This window comes from Protopterus annectens, chromosome 13.part0 (genome assembly GCF_019279795.1).
Source record: "Protopterus annectens isolate FY-2018-M chromosome 13.part0, PAN1.0, whole genome shotgun sequence".
NCBI lineage: Eukaryota > Metazoa > Chordata > Ceratodontiformes > Protopteridae > Protopterus > Protopterus annectens.
The window spans coordinates 393,887,165-393,910,557 of record NC_056747.1 but is presented as its reverse complement, the minus strand read 5'-3'; the positions used below and the strand labels follow the sequence as shown (position 1 = coordinate 393,910,557).

The 23,393-nt window shown below is 38.0% G+C and overlaps 1 protein-coding gene across 1 annotated transcript in view; it reads right to left on the bottom strand.

Moving 5' to 3' along the window:
- Window positions 1–23,393, bottom strand: part of GRIN3B (glutamate ionotropic receptor NMDA type subunit 3B) — a 688,331-nt gene that overhangs the window by 402,234 nt on the left and 262,704 nt on the right. The window lies entirely within an intron of this gene.

Genomic DNA, 23,393 nt, shown 5'->3' with positions numbered 1-23,393 from the left:
GGACATCTCCGTTGCTTATTTTAAAACTGTCTCGCTATGTTAAACTCATTTAACATAGCGAACACTAAAAAGCAACGGAGATCTTGCTCTCCGTTGTTTTTAAAACACTGTCTCACTATGTTAAATGGGTTTAACATAGCGAGACAGCTTTAAAATAAGCAACGGAGATCTCTGTTGCTTATTTCAAAGCTGTCTCGCTATGTTAAACCCATTTAACATAGCGAGACAGTGTTTTAAAAAACCGAGTTATACTAATGGAAAAAAGTCCGGGCGACCGGACCTTTTTCCATTAGTATAACTCGATTTACAACGGGCACGCTGGCCAATCAGCGTGCATGTTTTGGGGGGGTCATGGTATAATAGAAGGGTTGGTACTTTCAAGTGTGGGAAATGTACACAGTGTCCTTATATTATGAATATGGAAGAAATATTCATTGAAAGTAGGAAAAGAAATATTAAAAATAAGAATACATATAATTGTAATACACAAGGGGTGGTTTATTTAGCGGTCTGCCAAAGTTGCCAATCATTTTATGTTGGAAAGACCGAAAGGGCATTTAAAAGGCATATTTATGAACATATGTATGATATTAGTAAAGCCAGAGAGACAAATGCACTATATAGGCACTTTAAATGTTGTACAGGAGCCAAGTTTTTATTTTTCATATTAGAACAAGTAAAACAGGATGCCAGGGGGGGTCCATGGGAAGAAATATTGGAAAGTAGAGAGTTGTGGTGGCAGGTTTACCTTGATGCTAGTAGGAAACCTAGACTCAATGAAACTATTTCCATTGGACCTTTATTAAAATTAAAAGCTAACAAAGTATGAAGAAGTTTTTATTCTGGGTTGTATTTATTAGAGATAAGGACATAATAGGTTTTATACTTTATAATATTCAATATTTTACAATATTTAACATTTTTTAACAACATTTTATAGATCAACTTTTATAAGTATATTATATTTGTTATATTTATTATCATCATTATTTATATTTAAAGATTATAACACAAATATATGATTTATTATAAGTCATTGCAGGATTTGGACACTAGATGGAGCTTATTAGCATCAGCAAACACTCAGATATTAGTTGTTAGTAACACAAGAATTAACAATGGATTTTTAATAAGGTATAAAAGTTCTAAAGATGTTATGAAAACAGAAAAATATATTTTAAGATGTTTCATAGATTAATTTACATAAGGTTATATGAAGATATTAGTCATTAATGAACATAACATGATTATTTATGAGAAGATTAGTGAAAAGGGATTGGTTAATTTTGAATAAATTGAGACTGTTATTATAGGTTGATTAATTTGTAATTCAATATATAAGTGGAAATGGTTTGCTTTGTTTTTATCTGATGAAGTCCTAAGTGTAGGGACGAAAACGCGTGTGTATTGTGTACAATAAAAGCGTTTATACATGGTCTTTTTGCGTTACTGTTCGTATTAAGCAAAGTGAACTGTTATTGGGGTGCTTTTGTCGGCTTGATGGCTTTCCTCACTTGGATTATTGGTCTTTTTTTCGGATTGCTACATGGAGTATTTGGTGGAGCTATTAATAACTCCCAAAGTGATGTTGACATCCTACAGAATGGCCTCACTGGGACCAACAACTGGTGTCAGAACCACGGCCTTAAGCTCAATGCCAAAAAATGTGTCATTATCCCCTTCAGGAAAAACCCGGTTACCATGAATTACCACATCAATGGTTGTCCACTGAACACAGAAGGCGTTATAAGAGATCTGGGAACACAGGTTGACAGCAGCCTCTCTTTTGATCACCACATTGCCACTGTGGTCAGACATTCTTTCTATGCACCACATCTCATTACTAAGAGTTTTGCATCCAGGAAGAAAGAGGTAATTGTCTCCCTCTACTCTTCCCTCATTAGTCCAGTCATTGAGTACAATGCCCCGTTTGGCATGTACCTCACTAGACACCTGCAACGACTGGAGAGGCCATAAAAGTACCTCACAAAGAGGATCCTAGGTCTTAAACACTTGTCCAATATGAATAGACTCAAAAAACTCCAACTACTCTCTGTCTCATATCACTTACTTAGAGGCGATCTCTGCTTGACTTACAAAGCCATGTCTGACCCAGCTCTGTTAGAAATGCTACATCTAAGGAAATCCCAATCCCTGTGCACCACATGCTCCAGAGATCTCAGCCTCATTACCACAATCAACAGAATGTACTGGAGGGACAGGTTCATAACCCAGAGACTGCCCAAGCTATGGAACAGACTTCCCATAGATGTCAAGCAGAGCACCTCGCTGACTCTCTTCAAGAGAAATCTTGATGAGTGGAATAGAAAATTCACCCCGGGGATAACTCCAGTAGCTCTACTCGACAGAGGCACTGGGAACTAAGGTCAGGTGGCATGATGCCAGAGTAATCCTATGGCTAGGCTTGTAAAGGCCCCAGGGCCATTAGCCTAGTACACACCTATGAACCTATGATCCTATGAAAAATATGAGGCAAAAATCTGGACAGTTGAGAGGCATGGTGTGTAAGACCATGAAAACATAAATGTTAAAGGTGGATAAGGATGACTAAGCCCACCTAGTTTCCCCATTTCCTACATACTGGGTAAGTTGCAAAACCCACTTATTTTTCCCAACCTTCACATTGGCTGTTTTATGCCTCTACTTTTTTTTTTAATACCTATACCATTTTTGATCCTACTACATTTTCATGAAGGATTTTCCAATGACCACTACCCTTTGTGTGAAAAAAGCTTCTTTATATTTACTCTGATCAGTTCACCGTGTATCTTTAAATTGTGTCTGTATTTTAATAGATATTTTTTTCTAAATTCTACTTTTCTTGGCAACATGCTGCCTGCCAACCACCAGTTCCCTGCGATCAAATGACCCATTCATTCATCACAATGTGAGATCTGTTCCCAGCCCATTCATTCATTAGTGTGAGATCTGTTCCCAGAACATTCATTCAACATGGTGTGAGATCTGTTCCCAGCCCATTCATAAATCACAGTGTGAGATCTGTTCCCAGCCCATTCATTCATCAGTGTGAGATCTGTTCCCTGCTCAGTCATAAATCACAGTGTGAGATCTGTTCCCAGCCCGTTCATTCATCAGTGTGAGATCTGTTCCCAGCCCATTCATTCATCACAGTGTGAGATCTGTTCCCATCCCATTCATTCATCAGTGTGACATCTGTTCCCAGACCATTCATTCAACTTGGTGTGAGATCTGTTCCCAGCCAATTCATGAATCACAGTGTGAGATCTGTTCCCAGCCCATTCATTCATCAGTGTGAGATCTGTTCCCAGCCCATTCATTCATCAGTGTGAGATCTGTTCCCAGCTCATTCATAAATCACAGTGTGAGATCTGTTCCCAGCCCATTCATTCATCAGTGTGAGATCTGTTCCCAGCCCATTCATTCATCAGTGTGAGATCTGTTCCCAGCTCATTCATAAATCACAGTGTGAGATCTGTTCCCAGCCCATTCATTCATCAGTGTGAGATCTGTTCCTTGCCCATTCATAAATCACAGTGTGAGATCTGTTCCCAGCCCATTCATTCATCGGTGTGAGATCTGTTCCCAGCCCATTCATTCATCAGTGTGAGATCTGTTCCTTGCCCATTCATAAATCACAGTGTGAGATCTGTTCCCAGCCCATTCATTCATCAGTGTGAGATCTGTTCCTTGCCCATTCATAAATCACAGTGTGAGATCTGTTCCCAGCCCATTCATTCATCGGTGTGAGATCTGTTCTCAGCCCATTCATTCACCATGGTGTGAGATCTGTTACTAGCCCATTCATTCATCAGTGTGAGATCTCTTCCTGGTCCATTTATAAATCACAGTGTAAGATCTGTTCCCAGCCCATTAATTAATCACAGTGTGAACTCTGTCCCCAGCCCATTCATTCATCACAGTGTGAGATCTGTTCCCAGCGCATTCATTCACTGTGGTGTGAGATCTGTTCCCAGCCCATTCATAAATCACAGTGTGAAATCTGTTCCCTGCCCATTCATTCATCAATGTGAGATCTTTTCCTTGCACATTCATTCATCAGTGTGGGATCTGTTCCCATCCCATTCATTCATCAGCGTGAGATCTTTTCCCATCCCATTCATAAATCACAGTGTGAGATCTGTTCCCAGCCCATTCATTCATCAATGTGAGATCTGTTCCCAGGGCATTCATAAATCACAGGATGAGATCTGTTCCCAGCCCATTCATTCATCAGTGTAAGATCTGTTCCCATCCCATTCATTCATCAGTATGATATCTGTTCCCATCTCATTCATAAATCACAGTGTGAGATCTGTTCCCAGCCCATTCATTCATCACAGTGTGAGATCTGTTCCCAGCCCATTCATTCATCACAGTGTGAGATCTGTTCCCAGCTCATTCATTCACCATGGTGTGAGGTCTGTTCCCAGCCCATTCATAAATCACCATGGTGTGAGATCTGTACCCAGCCCATTCATTAATCACAGTGTTTAATCTGTTCCCAGCCCATTCATCAGTGTGAGATCTGTTCCTTGCCCATTCATTAATCACAGTGTGAGTTTTGTTTACAGTACATTCATTTATCACACTGTGAGCTCTATTCCTGACCCAATAATTAATCACAGTGTGAGCTCTGTTCTCAGCCTATTCATTCATCAGTGTGAGATCTGTTCCCAGCCCATTCATAAATCACAGGGTGAGATCTGTTCCCAGCCCATGCATTCATCTGTGTGTGATCTGTTCCCAGCCCATTCATTCATCACAGTGTGTGCTCTGTTCTCAGCCCATTAATAAATCACAGGGTGAGATCTGTTCCCAGCCCATTTATTCATCAGTGTGAGATCTGTTCCCAGCCCATTCATAAATCAGTGTGAGATCTGTTCCCAGCCCATTCATTCATCTGTGTGAGATCTGTTCCCAGCCCATTCATTAATCACAGTGTGAAATCTGTTCCCAGCCCATTCATTTATCACAGTATGAGATCTGTTCCCACCGCCTTCATTTATCACAGAGTGATATCTGTTCCTATCCCATTCATTCTTCAATGTGAGATCTGTTCCCAGCCCTTTCATTAATCACAGTGTGAACTCTGTTCCCAACCCATTCATTCATCACAGTATAAGATCTGTTCCCAGCGCCTTCATTCATCACAGACAGAGATCTGTTCCTAGCCCATTCATTCATCAGTGTGAGATCTGTTCCCAGCCCATTCATTAATCACAGTATGAGATCTGTTCCCAGCCCATTCATAAATTACAGGGTGAGATCCGTTCCCAGTCCATTCATTAATCACAGTGTGAGATCTGTTCCCAGTACATTCATTCATCACAGTGTGAGCTTTATTCCCGACCCAATAATTCATCACAGTGTGAGCTCTGTTCTCAGCCCATTCATTCTTCAGTGTGAGATCTGTTCCCAGCCCATTCATAAATCACAGTGTGAGATCTGTTCCAAGCCCAGTCATAAATCATAGGGTGAGATCTGTTCCCAGCCCATTCATTCATCAGTGTGAGATCTGTTCCCAGCCCATTCGTTCATCAGTGTGAGATCTGTTCCCAGTCCATTCATAAATCACAGTGTGAGATCTGTTCCCAGCCCATTCATTCATCAGTGTGAGATCTGTTCCCAGCCCATTCGTTCATCAGTGTGAGATCTGTTCCCAGTCCATTCATAAATCACAGTGTGAGATCTGTTCCCAGCCCATTCTTTAATCACAGTGTGAGATCTGTTCCCAGCGCCTTCATTAATCACAGAGTGAGATCTGTTTCTAGCCCATTCATTCATCACTGTGAGATCTGTTCCCATCCCATTCATTCATCAGTGTGAGATCTATTCCCAGCCCATTCATTCATCACTGTGATATCTGTTCCCATCCCATTCATTCATCAGTGTGAGATCTGTTCCTAGCCCATTCATGAATCACAGGGTGAGATCTGTTCTCAGCCCATTCATTCATCAGTGTGAGATCTGTTCCCAGCCCATTCTTTAATCACAGTGTGAGATCTGTTCCCAGCGCCTTCATTAATCACAGAGTGAGATCTGTTTCTAGCCCATTCATTCATCACTGTGAGATCTGTTCCCATCCCATTCATTCATCAGTGTGAGATCTATTCCCAGCCCATTCATTCATCACTGTGATATCTGTTCCCATCCCATTCATTCATCAGTGTGAGATCTGTTCCTAGCCCATTCATGAATCACAGGGTGAGATCTGTTCTCAGCCCATTCATTCATCAGTGTGAGATCTGTTCCCAGCCCATTCGTAAATCACAGGGTGAGATCTGTCCTCAGCCCATTCATTCATCAGTGTGAGATCTGTTCCCAGCCCATTCATAAATCACAGTGTGAGATCTGTTCCCTGCCCATTCATTCATCAGTGTGAGATCTGTTCCCAGCCCATTCATAAATCACAGTGCGAGATCTGTTCCCTGCCCATTCATTAATCACAGTGTGAAATCTGTTCCCAGCCAATTCATTCATCACAGTATGAGATCTGTTCCCAGCGCCTTCATTCATCACAGAGTGAGATCTGTTCCTAGCCTATTCATTCATCAGTGTGAGATCTGTTCCCAGCCCATTCATTCATCAATGTGAGATCTGTTCCCATCCCATTCATTCATCAGTGTGAGATCTGTTCCCAGCCCATTCATAAATCACAGTGTGAAATCTGTTCCCAGCCCATTCATTCATAAATTTGAGATCTGTTCCCATCCCATTCATTCATCAGTGTGAGATCTGTTCCCTGCTCATTCATAAATCACAGTGTGAGATCTGTTCTCAGCCCATTCATTCATCAGTGTGAGATCTGTTCCCAGCCCATTCATTCATCAATGTGAGATCTGTTCCCATCCCATTCATTCATCAGTGTGCGGTCTGTTCCCAGCCCATTCATAAATCACAGTGTGAGATCTGTTCCCAGCCCATTCTTAAATCACAGGGTGAGATCTGTTCCCAGCCCATTCATTCATCAGTGTGAGATCTGTTCCCAGCCCATTCATTCATCACAGTGTGAGATCTGTTCCCAGCCCATTCATTAATCACAGTGTGAGATCTGTTCCAAGTACATTCATTCATCACAGTGTGAGCTCTATTCCCAACCCAATAATTCATTGCAGTGTGAGCTCTGATCTCAGCCCATTCATTCATCAGTGTGAGATCTGTTCCCAGCCCATTCATAAATCACAGTGTGAGATCTGTTCCCAGCCCGTTCATTCATCAGTGTGAGATCTGTTCCCAGCCCATTCATAAATCACAGTGTGAGATCTGTTCCCAGCCCGTTCATTCATCAGTGTGAGATCTGTTCCCAGCCCATTCATAAATCACAGTGTGAGATCTGTTCCCAGCCCATTCATTCATCAGTGTGAGATCTGTTCCCAGCCCATTCATTCATCAGTGTGAGATCTGTTCCCAGCCCATTCATAAATCACAGTGTGAGATCTGTTCCCGGCCCATTCATTCATCAGTGTGAGATCTGTTCCCAGCCCATTCATTCACCATGGTGTGAGATCTGTTACCAACCCATTCATTCATCAGTGTGAGATCTGTTCCCAACCCATTCATTAATCACAGTGTGAGATCTGTTCCCAGCCCATTCTTAAATCACAGGGTGAGATCTGTTCCCAGCCAATTCATTCATCACAGTGTGAGATCTGTTCCCAGTGCATTCATTAATCACAGTGTGAACTCTGTCCCCAGCCCATTCATTCATCACAGTGTGAGATCTGTTCCCAGCGCATTCATTCTCCGTGGTGTGAGATCTGTTCCCAGCCCATTCATAAATCACAGTGTGAGATCTGTTCCCAGCCCATTCATTCATCAATGTGAGATCTGTTCCCAGTCCATTCATAAATCACAGTGTGAACTCTGTCCCCAGCCCATTCATTCATCACAGTGTGAGATCTGTTCCCAGCGCATTCATTCACTGTGGTGTGAGATCTGTTCCCAGCCCATTCATAAATCACAGTGTGAGATCTGTTCCCTGCCCATTCATTCATCAATGTGAGATCTGTTCCCAGTCCATTCATAAATCACAGTGTGAGATCTGTCCCCAGCCCATTCATTCATCACAGTGTGAGATCTGTTCCCAGCGCATTCATTCAACGTGGTGTGAGATCTGTTCCCAGCCCATTCATAAATCACAGTGTGAGATCTGTCCCCAGCCCATTCATTCATCACAGTGTGAGATCTGTTCCCAGCGCATTCATTCAACGTGGTGTGAGATCTGTTCCCAGCCCATTCATAAATCACAGTGTGAGATCTGTTCCCAGCCCATTCATTCACCGTGGTGTAAGATCTGTTCCCAGCCCATTCATAAATCACAGTGTGAGATCTGTTCCCAGCCCATTCATTCATCAGTGTGAGATCTGTTCCCAGCCCATTCATTCATCAATGTGAGATCTGTTCCCATCCCATTCATTCATCAGTGTGCGGTCTGTTCCCAGCCCATTCATAAATCACAGTGTGAGATCTGTTCCCTGCCCATTCATTCATCAGTGTGAGATCTGTTCCCAGTCCATTCATAAATCACAGTGTGAGATCTGTTCCCAGCCCATTCATTAATCACAGCGTGAACTCTGTCCCCATCCCATTCATTCATCACAGTGTGAGATCTGTTCCCAGCGCATTCATTCAACGTGGTGTGAGATCTGTTCCCAGCCCATTCATAAATCACAGTGTGAGATCTTTTCCCAGCCCATTCATTCATCAGTGTGAGATCTGTTCCCAGCTCATTCATTCACCATGGTTGAGATCTGTTCTCAGCCCATTCATAAATCACAGTGTGAGATCTGTTCCCAGCCCATTCATCAGTGTGAGATCTGTTCCCAGCCGATTCATTCACCGTGGTGTGAGACCTGTTCCCTGCCCATTCATAAATCACAGTGTGAGATCTGTTCCCTGCCCATTCATTCATCACAGTGCATCACAGTGTGAGATCTTTTCCCAGGCCATAAATTCATCACATTGTGAGATCTCTTCCCTGCCCATTCATTCATCATGGTGTGCATTCTCTTTCCTGCCCATTCATTCATCACAGTGTGCGATCTGTTCCCAACCTGTTCACCCCCTCCCCCCAAGTTGAGAGACAGTCATGGAGCCATCATCTTGGTAGCCAATAGGGCAGATTTTAATATGCTGCCTAACCCCTTGTTTGGTGGTGACATGGGCTCCATGTCAGTATGGAGGGGTCACATATGCTCTTGATACAGAGGTGAGCCCTCCCAAGACATGTCTTCACAAAGACTACCACACTGGCTTACGCTGGCCTACCCATTCTCTTGGTTAGAGAACCAGATCGACACAGGAGAGATGCCACCATGACCCATCCTCTCTCCTAGATGAGCACACCAAAGTAAGTTACATATCTCTCACTCACCACCCCCTCCCCAGCTTTCCAGTGTTCTAAACCTCTAACTGATTTCAGTCATCTGGAGTGCATTCAGGGCTTTATCTCTCTGTTCCACAGAACTGAGGCTTCTAGATCTCTTTTTAAATGCGTTAGCCACTTGGGATTTTTGGATTCCTTTGGGTACTTAAAGTTTTCACAATGTCCGCATTTGCCATCTTTTTCAAACTATACCACGTCTGCTTTACCCATCTTTCCCTAAAGCTGTACATTGTTAAGTTCTAATAATTTCTTTCATTTTATATGTATATATTTTTATTTAGTAGACAGCACTCTTATTTTATTAGCTTCACTGCTTACTATATAGAATTTTGTGCATTTATATGTCTTATAATATATCATTTTTACTTGTACCATAAACTTTTAACAATGTAACCTAGCCTTTTTGTCTGGGTCATAGCTAAAAAAGATCTTTGGAAGAGTCCACCTACCTGGTTTGCAAATAAATATAAATCTATAAATTAATTCATTCATTAAATAACTTAACGTTTTCTTTATATGTGTTCCGGGATATGCCATGCACCATTTTTGTTGCCATCCTCTTAACTGCCTCTGTCCTGATTACACTGTCACAAAAATGAGATTTCAGAGCTGTCCACAGGACTTTAGATGGGGTCTTATTAATTGCAATAGCCTGTAATGTATTCCCTACTAAGGAGGCATCTTTTTGTGTGTGTAGTGTTTCACTACTTTGTCCTAAATGCGTTCTCACACTGCCTCCTTACCTTTGTATCATCAGGCCCTTTCCAGTTATTTTTTGAAGCTGCTGATCCCCCTGCAGCTTTGCACTTCCTTTCTTCATTTTAGCCAAGAAACCAGAAGTATTACCTTACATCACTTCACTGAATTTAAGTTGCTGTGTATTAACTGCTGTACATCTCCAAATTTATCAGGTCCTTTGTCAATCCTTTTCCCATACTGGAGCCTTTTATTATAAGTTTTACAATAATAAAAACTATAAATGAGAGATATGCATACACAAAAGGCATGTTTTATATTTTTATTTATTTGCATATTGGTGATGGTGTTAGTCCCACTAAGCTAATGGCCTCTTTTCAGGGGAAACCTGAAGTGGTATTCATACTGACATGTATCATCTCATCCCCTACTTCAGTAAATACTGGATTCCTGTACAAGGTTTTATTTCTTAGAGTAGTACCCTAAATCAGGACCAGATTTTTACAGTTGATCAAATTCCTTGTTCTGTGAATGTAGTCAGTGTTTGGAGTTTGGAGGAATCACCTTTTCACTGAGGTACAGTCATCTTTGATTAACATATGATAAGTAGGGGTACTGACAGTACAGGACCCCACAAATTATGATGCCTTTTAAATTTAAAATGAAAGCCTTACTTCCAGTGAAGCAACATACAGTCATGAGAGACTTTCAAGCTGCAGACCCAAACCTTTATCAGAATAGAGGATGCTTACCTAAATTCTGATACTGGAAACTAATAAAGCTTCACCAGAGCAGTTTTCTTCTCACAGAGCATCCAAACAAAATTATCTTTGCTACTTATAACATTCTAGCAGTACTTTTATCCTTGCAGTAGAACTCAGCACCACAACTTTCTAGTTAGCAAAGTTAATTCCCTTAACACCTAACTATGCTTGTATGAAAGAGATCCAATATGAGTCATTAACACTACCAAACTTGAATCACAACTGTCAATCAAATATAGTTTATAACTGACAGTACAAGTGCACATATGCTAATAACACACATACTTGACACTTCATAGTTTATAAGCAAACACACCTCAAATGGAAAGAACAAAACTATTTTTTTGAAGATGGTACCTCTCACACCCCCATAAGGATGCTTTAAATCTATACTCCCTTTATTTTGATATTCTTATTCCAAGTTCATTGTACCTCAGAGAAAGAGTAATCGTAACATGAACTGATAAACTTGCCTTGTTCTTTCTTCATGCAATGACACTGGAGCATTAACCCATTGATCGTACATGGAGAGAGCTACAACCTAATGCACTGAACAGGAAAGCTCAACAATCTGTGATAGAAGCAATCATGCATGAAGCAATGCCATATAAACTGTACAAACAGTCACATACTCCAGCTCTGATCATACAGTACCCCTACCCCCTACCAGCAGACTCCACAGGGGAGCAATCTGACATCTGTTGGGATTTCCTTAGCCCAGACTTAAGCTCCTAAATTAGGCAAGCTATAACCCTACAGGACTGCATTAAATGTTCACAGTCTCCATCTATTTCCCCACATCTCCAGCAATTTGCTCAGTCTATCTCCTTTTGGATCAAACTCAGCACAGTCACCATGACACCAGCTTTAACAGGGCAGAAAACCCTTTTATCCAGTGATCATAAAAGACAGTATGTCCTCAGGAAATGTGGTTTCTTCTCAGACTTCTGTGCAACCTATCCCCTCCTTTATCACATAACCAGTTTTGTAATCCATTAACAGTTGTATAAGCAGATCTCTGGCTAGAACTCAAGCTTTCCTATATGACAGAAATTCAAAGATCCCCTTTAACTCCATCCTTTCAGTGAACTAAAGATTTAACTGCCTCCCCCTGCCTTTCACTTTTCATCCTTTCTACAGCTTCTTGTATATTGGTCCAGTTTCATATCTTTGTGTCATCAGCAAATTAATTTATATATCCAGTCATACTTTATACAATGTTACTTGAATCAATAATGAAATAGTTTGTTTCTAGGACTGATCCCTGAGGTACTCAGTGGCATCAATCTTTTCTTCTGAGAAGACTCCACTTAATTCTACTATATGTCTTATTTTCTACTTAATTTTAGCACATTATGTTATTCCAGGACCCCTTCAAATCTCAACTGTATTTGTAAGCATTTTGCATGGGCACTTCTTACTAAAGTCTAAGTATATTATGTCAATAGCTCATTTCTGATCTAAAACCATAATTACCCAGTCTGACAAATATGTTAACCGGGTCCAGAATAGTAGAATAAAATAGTTGAACTCCTCATGGCTAACACATAGCTGAGAAGCAAAGAAGATGCAAGCAAAATAAGTCTTCAAAGTTTTATATGTGACTGTTATTTCCCAAGGGGGGTGGTGACAAATATGTTGTTTTTTGGAAATACCATGTATTTCTTTATTTATGCATGTATGTATTTATTTATTTGCTTTTTTGTTTACCAGCAATGTCCAACTGGGCAAAGCCCCTTTTCAGTGGAGGCTTGGGGTAAGATCTCCACATTACAAACATTTGACAAGTTAATAGTAAAAATCAGGATTGCATAAATTAATAGAAAATCACCATGTTACATGCACTATATCATTTTAACAGTATGTTAAGCTCGGCCACATCTATATAGAACATAAGTATATACAGCACTTAAAACTCAGACAAATCAGTAAAACATTCAGTATTACTTTACAGGACGTGTGCATACTTCCAGTGTAATATTAGCACACAGATGATAAGGCATTTGCATAGTTTATCCAAAAAGTTACATTCACTTAAGATGTGTAACAAAAACATTACTATAGAAAAGTGTGAGAATTTGTGATATTTGATTTGACTGCTTGAGGTGCGAAATTATTAAGGGAAGGATATAAGGGCAGTACCATTATATTGATATGGATGATTTCATTGGGATTATAAATTACGGAAGGGATAAGAATTAGAATAAAAAGGAGTCTTGGTAATGGGGTTGTTACAATTTCTGGACCATTTGCTTGAGTAGTACACCTTCAAAGAGATTTTAAATTGTATATAAGATGTGTTGTGATGTAAACGCTGATAAAATTGTATCACATGACCATTCTGCTGAGATGCTGTGCTGTCTTGGGGCCTCTGTCTCATTGGATTCTGCATACTCCAATGTTCTTTCCATCAGCAGTCATTCTATGACTTCCCCTACAGACAATATCAAACTGACATGCTGAGAGTTTCTAGTCTCTGTTTAGCTCCCACTTTTGTGAAGGAGATATGCATATACCTTCTTCCACTTTTCAGAAGGCTTATTGTCTCCCATTTTATCAGTTATCTAACAACTCTGGGTTGACTTCTGTAAAGGCCCATTACTTTGTACAGCTTTAGTTTTTTGGTTGTTTTAGGACCCATTTTTTGTGACCTGTATCAGTCGGACCTTAAAAATACTTCAAACAGTAGCAGTGTGTTGCTGACAGATGTCTAATATATTGTTTGTTCTCAGACCATATCAAGAGGAAATGAAAACTGCAGACATTACCCATTTAGGTTTTCTTTTCTTTTCCACTGCATTGATGATGCCTGCACATAGTTTATTGACCCTTTAACCCGATCAAACTTTAGCTTCTTATTCCCTTTTCTGTCAATCGGATTACAGTTATTCAGCTGTTAGTTGTCTTAAGTTGTGCTATGTCCTTATATGTCTTCATAAATTTATCTTAGAACAATTAGCTTGACTGTTAGTTAGCTGTTTGTATGCTTTTAATACTGATATGTCAGGAAATCTGCATTTATTTCAATGTATACGCCCTGGAAATATATCCCAAAATGTTGGCTCCAGAATATTATTGCAGTGTGTCAGCTCTACTGTGAGACTGCAGTTCTGCAAGACACAGCTTACCCTTAATGGCTGTTTTCTCTTTTCCCTGATGTCTTGTGTGACCATGGAGTTAGTATATATAAATGAGGGCATGTGTGTGTGGGGGGGGGTTCTACCACAAGCGTGTAGAGGGGGCATAAGAATCCAGACACTTCTAGGAACTATTCCAAGGCAAACCTCTATCTACTAAGCATTACCTTAGCTACATCCCAAGCACACCCAAACCCAGTAAATACCATAGGCTATGCTGATCTATTTACAAAAGCTTTGTGCAAGCATATTGATGGCAGTATAGAGACAAACTCAGGAGAGTGGCCACCCTAGTGGAATCATAATATCAATTGGGTATACAACAAAAGAAAAAAAAAACTTTGCCAAGCATAGGAGGAAAAAAGCCATACATACCAAAATCCTCTGACCAATCTAAACAGGCAGCTAAGAGGTTTGATTAATACTTCAAGGACTAAATCTGAAGAAAAGATAGCTTCTCAGGCAAAGGACCACCACAAAGCTTTTTACAGCTATGTCCATAATATCAGGGGAAAAACGCAACAGTGCACACAACTTATTGTAAACAGCATCACCCACACTGAACTCTTGGCTGACAGTTTCAACTGAAATTTCTCCCTCCACCACCCAATGCACCCTAATAGTCCAAAGGAAATACCATATGCCACAATCCACCCAACCATTACTAGGGAACAGTTCATCAGTGTATGTTCCAAGGCCAAAAACACTGCACTGATGTGTCCCGATAACATCCTGGGATGATTAATAAATAGCACAAAATATGACCTCTCTGGTCCACTTAAATCACCTTTCAGCTGGAGCTTTCAGTCAGGTTTTGTGCCCAAGGAATGGAAGATGTTTTTCAGTCATTCCCTTACACAAAGAAGGTCCAGCCACTGATCTAGGTAAGTACAGGCCTATAAGTCTGACTGGCCTCATATATAAGGCCATGGAAAGAATCATCATCAACATGATAAATGAGGACATAGGTAATGTGCAAACACTGTATCCATCACAGTTCAGCTTTGTTACAGGAATGTCATGCCTATTAAATCTAGTGGACTTTTTTGAGAGGGTCACTAAAGCACTGGATGAAGGCAAGACTGTGTACACAGCTTACATCGACCTGGCCAAGGCTTTGGATACAATACCCCTCTCAGGTATTATAGACAAACTCACTAATTTAGGTATAAATCCTTTTCTCACTCACTGGATAGCCAACTGTCTGACTGATAGGACCCAGGAGGTCAAAATAGGTGAGGCCACCTCCACCAAGAGGCCAGTCACTAGCAGAGTCCCCCAGGACTTAGTAATGGGCCTGCCCCTTTTTGACATCTATTTCTCTGAAATGGAAGCAAATGCTGAAGGTTTATAGCTGAATAAGTCTGCAGATGATTGCAAGCAGGGGGTTATCATCGACTCCCCTGAAGACACTACCATTCTTCATTAGTGATGCCAAAGCCATGGTTGACAATATGACCCTAAGATACAACCAGTGGTCAGGGATATGGGTACACATGTAGACAGTAGCCTTACCTTCGACCACCATGTGGCCACAGTGGTGAGGAAATTCTTTTATGTTTTGCAGCTTAAAAGTAAGGGAATGGCATCTAGGTCCAGCGACGTCATTATCTCACTGTAGTCTGCCCTTATCAGACCAGTCACTGAGCACAATGCTCCCTTTGGTATGTATCTGACCAGGCATATGCAGCAACTACAGAGGCTCCTTACAAAAAGAATACAAGGCATAACAAACCTGCCTTAATCAGAGCTCCTTAAAGCCCTTTCCCCACTACTAAGTCTCCTATAGATTGATGAAGTGTGATCTATGCTTAGCTTACAAGGGATAAGCACACCCCATTTATGAATCTCCTGCATAGTCATAAGTCAAACACTACCAGAAATACAAGGTCTAGGGACCTGAAGTTTGATTGTGACTTAAACAGACCACGGTGGAGAGAGAGATATGTATCCCAGAGACTGCTTCTCCTATGGAACAGGCTTCCCATCCACGTGAAGCTGAGTTCTTCTATTACCCAGTTTACGCACAACATAGACCAGTGGATGGGGAATAGGAAATTTATACTGGGCCTGACATGGGGAATAGGAAATTTATACTGGGCCTGGCACCCCTGACCCTTATGGACAGAGGAAGCTTATAAATGCCTGGCCCTCATTGTCCTATTTGGACACAGGCCACCATTATTATTTTGGGAAAACCTGGTTAGGCTTAGAAAGCCCCCCCAGGTTGTTAGCCTAGTAACAATCTATGAATCTATGAAAAAGAATGCCTGACTGCTTTTTCCTCAAAGTTCAGTGTGTACATTCGAAGAAACTGCATTTGATTATATCTCTGCAAGAAGACTGACTTTGGGTACTCAGACTAGATCCTTAATATGCTTTATACATCTAAATTTCTTACTATATATATATATATATATATATATATATATATATATATATATATGGGTCTACTTCAAATTACCGAAACGTCAGTTTGCCGACACGCGGAAGAGGAACGCGAAAGGACCGACAACGCAGTTGACCGACATGCTGAAATCCCGACAGCTGGAAGACCGACAAGGGGAACGTGTAAGCGCGACTTGGTAAGTATGCGATAGTGAGGGATTTTGGATTAGGGAGAGGACAGGTAAGTGTGCAATAGTGGGGGATTTAGGGTTAGGGTGTGTGAAAGGTGAGTGTGCGGTAGTGTCGGAGTTAGGGTTTGGGTAATGTAAGTGTGTGTTAGTGAAGGGTTTTAGGGTGGGTTAAGTAAGTTAGGAATAGGGTGCAGGTAGTGTACGTGTCTGGTACTGTCGGACCTTAGGGTTAGGGGTGGGTTAAGTGAGTTAGGGTTAGGGTGCAGGTAGGGTAAGTGTGCGGTAGTGTCGGACCTTAGGGTTAGGGGTGGGTTAAGAGAGTTAGGGTTAGGGTGCAGGTAGGGTAAGTGTGTGATAGTGTCGGACCTTAGGGTTAGGGGTGGGTTAAGTGAGTTAGGGTTAGGGTGCAGGTAGGGTAAGTGTGCGGTAGTGTCGGACCTTAGGGTTAGGGTTTGGGTTAGGGCTAGTGGATATGTAATGTAGTGTAATGTGTTGTTTACGTTTAGTGTGTCGGTGTAATGGTGTTCGGTGTTTTGCGTTGTCGGTATTGTGTGTTGTCGGTTATTTGGTGTCGGTGGTTTGTGTGTCGGCGAACTGGCGTGTCGGTGTTCTAAAGTAGACCCATATATATATATATATATATATATATATATATATATATATATATATATATATATATATTAATTAAACTCCTTTTAAATATTTTTTTATTAATTTAACATATATATAATATGTACACAGAAAGGAAGCAATTCAACTTCACACATTGTTGTACAATGATGGGAATACATTGAATCATCAAGGTAATCTTATACAATTAACACATTAAGAATCTTGATATTTGAATAGCAACATGTCAAGGTTATCCCAACCACTATAAGTCTTAGTATGATTTATAAATTTTATTCAGATTACTTCTTTTTCAGTTTTACATAGTATTACAGTTAAATTTAAATATTCTTTGAAAGTAGGAACTGAGTTAAAATTCCAATTTTTTTGTAATAACTTTTCTAGTGACTGCCAAGAGAGCCCAACACATTTTTTTGCTCTTTGGCATTTACAGATACAGGAAGTGGAATATTCATTAGTATTACTGATCTAGTTCAAGAACAATTATCAGACCATAACCCCTTAAAAAAACACTTATCTTTTCCCAATATATGTTTATTTTTTCACAATCCATAAGCAATCAGCTTTTAAATCGTTGCTACATCTCCAACAAACTGAAGAAGTCATTTTACTAAACTTAGAAATTATTTTGGGAGTAAAAACATTCAACGTATGTATTTCCACATAAAAAACTTTTCAGTATCAACTTAAAGACATTTGACTAACATATTTAAGTAACAAACCTTTATTCTTACCATTTATTGAGTCACTCAATCCACTACTATCTAAAAATGTTCAGAATTTTGCATCAAAGTTGTTATTATTATTATTAGCGTTTATATCACGTTATTAAAAGATGAAAATAGCGAACGCTGTTTCATCGGCCCCAAATCATCTAAACATGAAAATATCGAACATTCAGAACAGCGAATTTTTTTCCTATGGAAAAAATTTGCTGCTCCTAAACACATACACACAGCACAAGCACATCAAACAAACAGCAACCACACACATACACTTAAATTCCTATATCTAACGCTACACTAAACTAAACATACACTACTATCTACCCACTTACCTTAACCCAAACCCTAACCCTAAGGTCCGTCATTATCGCACACTCATCTTACCCGCACCCTAACCCTAACTCACTTAAACCTCCCCTAACCCTAAAGTCTGTCACTATTGTACACACGCCTATCCCGCGCCCTAACTCTAACTCACTTAACCCGCCCCAACCCTAACGTAGAAACAATCGCACACTTACCAGAATCCAACCCATAACTTTCCACCATACCACTAAGAATAGCGAAGTCACAGAAACGGCCAACCAAATTCTTTCCCGAGGAAAGAATTCGCTGTTCTGCAGCTTCACTATTCTTAGCATTCGCTGAATAGTGTTCAATATCAGAACATTCAAAGTTTTAATACTTTGATGTTCTGATATAGACCCTATTATTATTGTTATTATTATTATTATTATTATTTACAATTAATTTATATAGCTTGGACAAGCTTCCTTTGTATTTCAGTCTACTGTCAATAACAGCATTTATATATTTGTATATTGTGAAAATAGTGTTCTGTTCCTCTTCATGCATATTATCCACAAACTCATTAAATTTCTTACTGATGGATAATATTAACTGGTTAGCAGATTCATCCAACTTATATTCCCTCATTAAATATTGTGGGGATTTTCCTTTTTTCAAAGCAATCAGACAATAATGTTAATCCATTTCTTTTTTAGTAAATTCATTTTAACATTGTTCTCAGTTTCCTTAAATCTAGAGGTATGTGCAATGCGAAAGCACAAAAATTTCCATTTTGACATTAATGGTGTTTTAAAAACATATTTCTTAACTGTTTTAAGAACTGAGTCCAAAAAGATGCGTGACTTTCCAATGAGCAATAAAATGAAAGTAGAAATTCAAAAAAAATATCCCCATTGTTAGCAAATTGTTTATTATTCCAAAGTAAGCGCTTTTTTCAAAGGTTCTTCTCAGGTCCTGTGCTGTTTCCAATAATGGAACTTCAGGACCATCACTCTGTTTATTATTGGGTGAGTTTGTGTCATTTCCCTTTCCCAGAAGAAAGTTTATTATTTATAAAAAATAAAAAATCCTGGTAATTTTTTTTTTTTTTGGTCTAACATCCCATCTCTAAAAAAAAAATACATCTTTCTAACTTTTAGTTTAGTACACATACATATTTTATTTATTATTATTTTCAAAAAAAAATCTTTAAAACAATACAAACAAATCAAATCTCTCTCTCCTCTTAGGTAGGTGAAATTCAATCAATCAAAAGTTTCATATAGCTCAACTCAAACTTGAATTGAGTGTTGCCACCAGACGATAGAGAAGGCAGTGAAGTGTGGGCATTTGGGTTTTTCTACGCTCTTAGCCCACGAGGTATGATTATCAAATTTAATTGTCTAGTTTTAAGAACTGATTTCTTATATACAGAGTCTAAAGATTAGAATTAATTTTTTTCTAAGGTAAATTTTGTTAACCAGATGAAAGGATTATTACATATTTCTAATTTATCATCTTTAATAAACTTATAAGAATTTAGTATAATCTGCTCCTGGATGGTTTTCCAGTAACTAGTGTAAGTTGAGTCTAAACAGAGTATAACAGAGTTAAAACTTGCTGCAACAGAATAAGAGTCTACATCTGAGAAGCTAATACCACCATACTTCCATAATCTTATATGATTTCTATAAGCAATCCTCAGCATTTTCTTTAAAAGTTTTGCTATTGAATGCAATATATATATATATATATATATATATATATATATATATATATATAATTTTGGGTAATCTAATCATTTTAATAAGTGCTAACCTATCCTTAAAAGTACAGAAAAAACACTAATTCCATTTTAATAAAAAGGAACACTTAAATTACTTTTCAAAAGTATTATTAAGAATCTTACTAATATCTCAACAGATTTTTATTCCTAAATATTTTAGTTCTTTTCCTTTCCAATTGTATTTATATTTATCTTCATACTTACTATCTAGCAATTGATCTAATACTAAACTTTCAGTTTTATTATTATAAAATTTCAGCAGTGATACTTCTTCAAACCTTTCAATTTCCTCATTTATTTCTTTGATCAAATAATGTAAATCTCCTATAGGTAGTAAAATAGCATACGACTTGTGTATCGGCCTGCCTTCCCTTCAAGGACCCCCAATATTAAAGTCTACTATCTCAACTATCTCCTAAAGGAAGTTGCTGTCCTATACTCTAACTCTCCTCCAGCCAAATAATCTGAGAAAGTATGTTTGACCTCGCATCCAGGCTGTGAAGTTAAATTGTTATTTTTTATTAAGAATATATAAAACATATCATTTTAGATTAGTATATTTGTACTAAATCTCTCACCCAAGCCTAGTACCCAGCAGCCATACCCCCTATCTAGCCTTTAGGAATTTTGCACCTTTCTTAATTCGGATCTACTAGCTGGCCCTCTGTTTTCTGCTTTACCCTAATAGCTAAACTGTAATTCTTTGATTTGTCCACTAGGGGGCTCCCTTAACTTGGCTTTTATAGGCTTCCAAAGACTATTTACCTTTATTTCTTGGAATATTAATTGTCCACTCTGTAATCCTTTTTTTCTGTGTTTGCAACTGTAAACTATCAGAACCCCTTTCCTTTCCTAAATTCCCTTACTGCAGTCCTTTATCCTTGCTATTGAATACTTTTACTAGCACTCTCCTCTTACCTGGAACTACTAAGATTCTAGCAGTACTCTGACTGGTTCTCTGATTGTTTCTGCGAGCTCTTCTTTCACTTGTTTTCACTAAGTTTCTCATATGTAACCTATATGTACTTACATATTCAAGTAATTCTGTTTCCTCTTAGGTTATCTACTTAAAGTATCTATAATTAACTAGTTTTTAAATATTATTCTTTTATGTCATTTACTTTCAGATCTGTGTCAATGTGTATAATGCTGTAGTGGAGCTTTTCTCCCCAGGTCTCTACTGAAAATGGACATAAATCCAGTTAGACTAGCCCGGTCAACAAATGTAAAATAAAAATAAAAAATAAATAAATAAATATGCAAAAAGCTGTATTTTAGATTGGCAATTTCTATTAATTGATAATACATCAACATTTTTCTTTGCTTATTACACTATTAGCTAAGGGTACAATAACTAATGCAAATCATAAAGGGGACAAAGGACACCCTTGTTTTGTGCCCTTGTTTAAAGTGAATCCTTGAGAAATGTAATATCCAATATTAACATATGCTTTGGAGTCTCTGTACAGGTTTTTTAATATTCCAATAAACTGTTATGGAACTGCAAATGCTTCTAAAGTTTTAAACAAGTAGTTTCAATCTACAGAATCAAAAGCTCTCTTGATATCTAAATGAATTAGGGCCAATTTCTGGTTCATTCCTTTTGCTAAATCTAAAACAATTACTACCCTTTTTATATTATTGTATATTATATTAACCTACTGACTATAAATCATGTTTGATCTTTATTAATTAATTTATGTACTACATCTCTTAGTCTTCTGGTGAAAATGGAAGTAAATATTTTATAGTCTACATTTAATAATGAATAGGTCTATATGAGGAGACTAACTTGTTATCATTTCCTTGTTTAAGTATAGGTGAGACTACAGAAACTTTCCATGAGGGAGGAATTATTATGTTACTCTGAATTATCCTGAAAATATCACTCAGTAATTCTAAAATTTTTAATAGAAACAGACTATATAATTCCATACTTAAACTATCTAACCATGGAGCTTTACCATGTTTACCTTTTTTAAAGCTTATTTAACTTCAATCAGAGTAATAGGCTTATTCCACAACATATATATTTGTTGGTCATTAAGTTTATTAGTAAAATTTTTCTTTAAATAATTGTCAGTTTTGTAATCATTAAGATTATTATTTTTATCTTCATTAAGATCCTTGTGGAATTTTTTAAAAAATATTAAGAATATCTTGTATATCTGAAGTAATCATATTAGTGTGAGTATTTTGGATATTATTGATTTGTGCATTTTTGCTTAACATCTTACTTCTATTAGCTAATCTATGTGGATTTTTGAAGTCATTGCATAGCTTTGCAATTTTATTTTTTCTAACGCTAACCCCACTTCATGTGTTAAAACTGTTTGATAATGTGTCATTAATTTTTTAATGATTTCAATATTATCTAATTACTTTGTTGTCCAAATCTCACTTTGGGTATTGCATTTTGTATTTCTAACAACTCTTTATCCCACTCTTTCATTTTATTAATGGCCCATTTTCCCATTATATTTCTAATATGCATTTTAAGGAGTTGCATAGTATGACTTTACTAACCTGACCATTATCATTCAAAGATTAAAATAAATTATTGATTTGTTCCTTAAGGTAACTCTTAAACTAATTTAATTTCATCATATATACTGGGATTCTATAAATAATCTGAAATGTCCTTATATCCATTACTATCTTAATACTTAGTGCATTATGATTAGATAAAGGACAAGGAATAGTTTTAAAATAATTCACTTTATTAAGTAAATCTATAGAGACATAAATCCTATCAATTCTAATTTGCATCCCATAGCATAAGAATAATGAGTGAAGAACAATGACTTATCTTCTGTTTTACTAGTAAATCAACTAAATTATTATTACTAATCCATCTATATAGTGCTTTAGCTGATGTCAGTATTTTAGCTTTCTTCTGTTCACTTTTATCTTCTGTACTAGATATGCAGTTAAAATCCCCTACTAAAATTAAACTACATTTCCAATAACTTTTTAGTAAGTTTAAGTGATTTTAGCCACTCTCTAACCTATTCCAGGGATCTAGTAAAAATTAGCTAGTGTATAGAGTCTGTCATTATATTTAATTATTACAAATGCATACATTTCAATGGGATCATTAATGGATTCCACGACTTTAGTCACTGCAGTGGATTTTATCCAAAGTATAGCAGTTTTCTCTCCTCTTTTTGTTAAAAGAAGAAGATAACATTTCATACCCTAAGTTATTTAAATTTTGTATATCTTCATCAAGTGGGTCTCTTGCAAGAATATAATATCTCTTCTATTTAATTTTAGATATCTCATCAATTAATTCCTTTTGTTGCCAATATTTAAGTCATTTACATTAGTTAAAAGATAATAGATTTAAACTAGCCATACTGTTTATTGAAAAAGATTTATTGTAAAAGATAATATGACA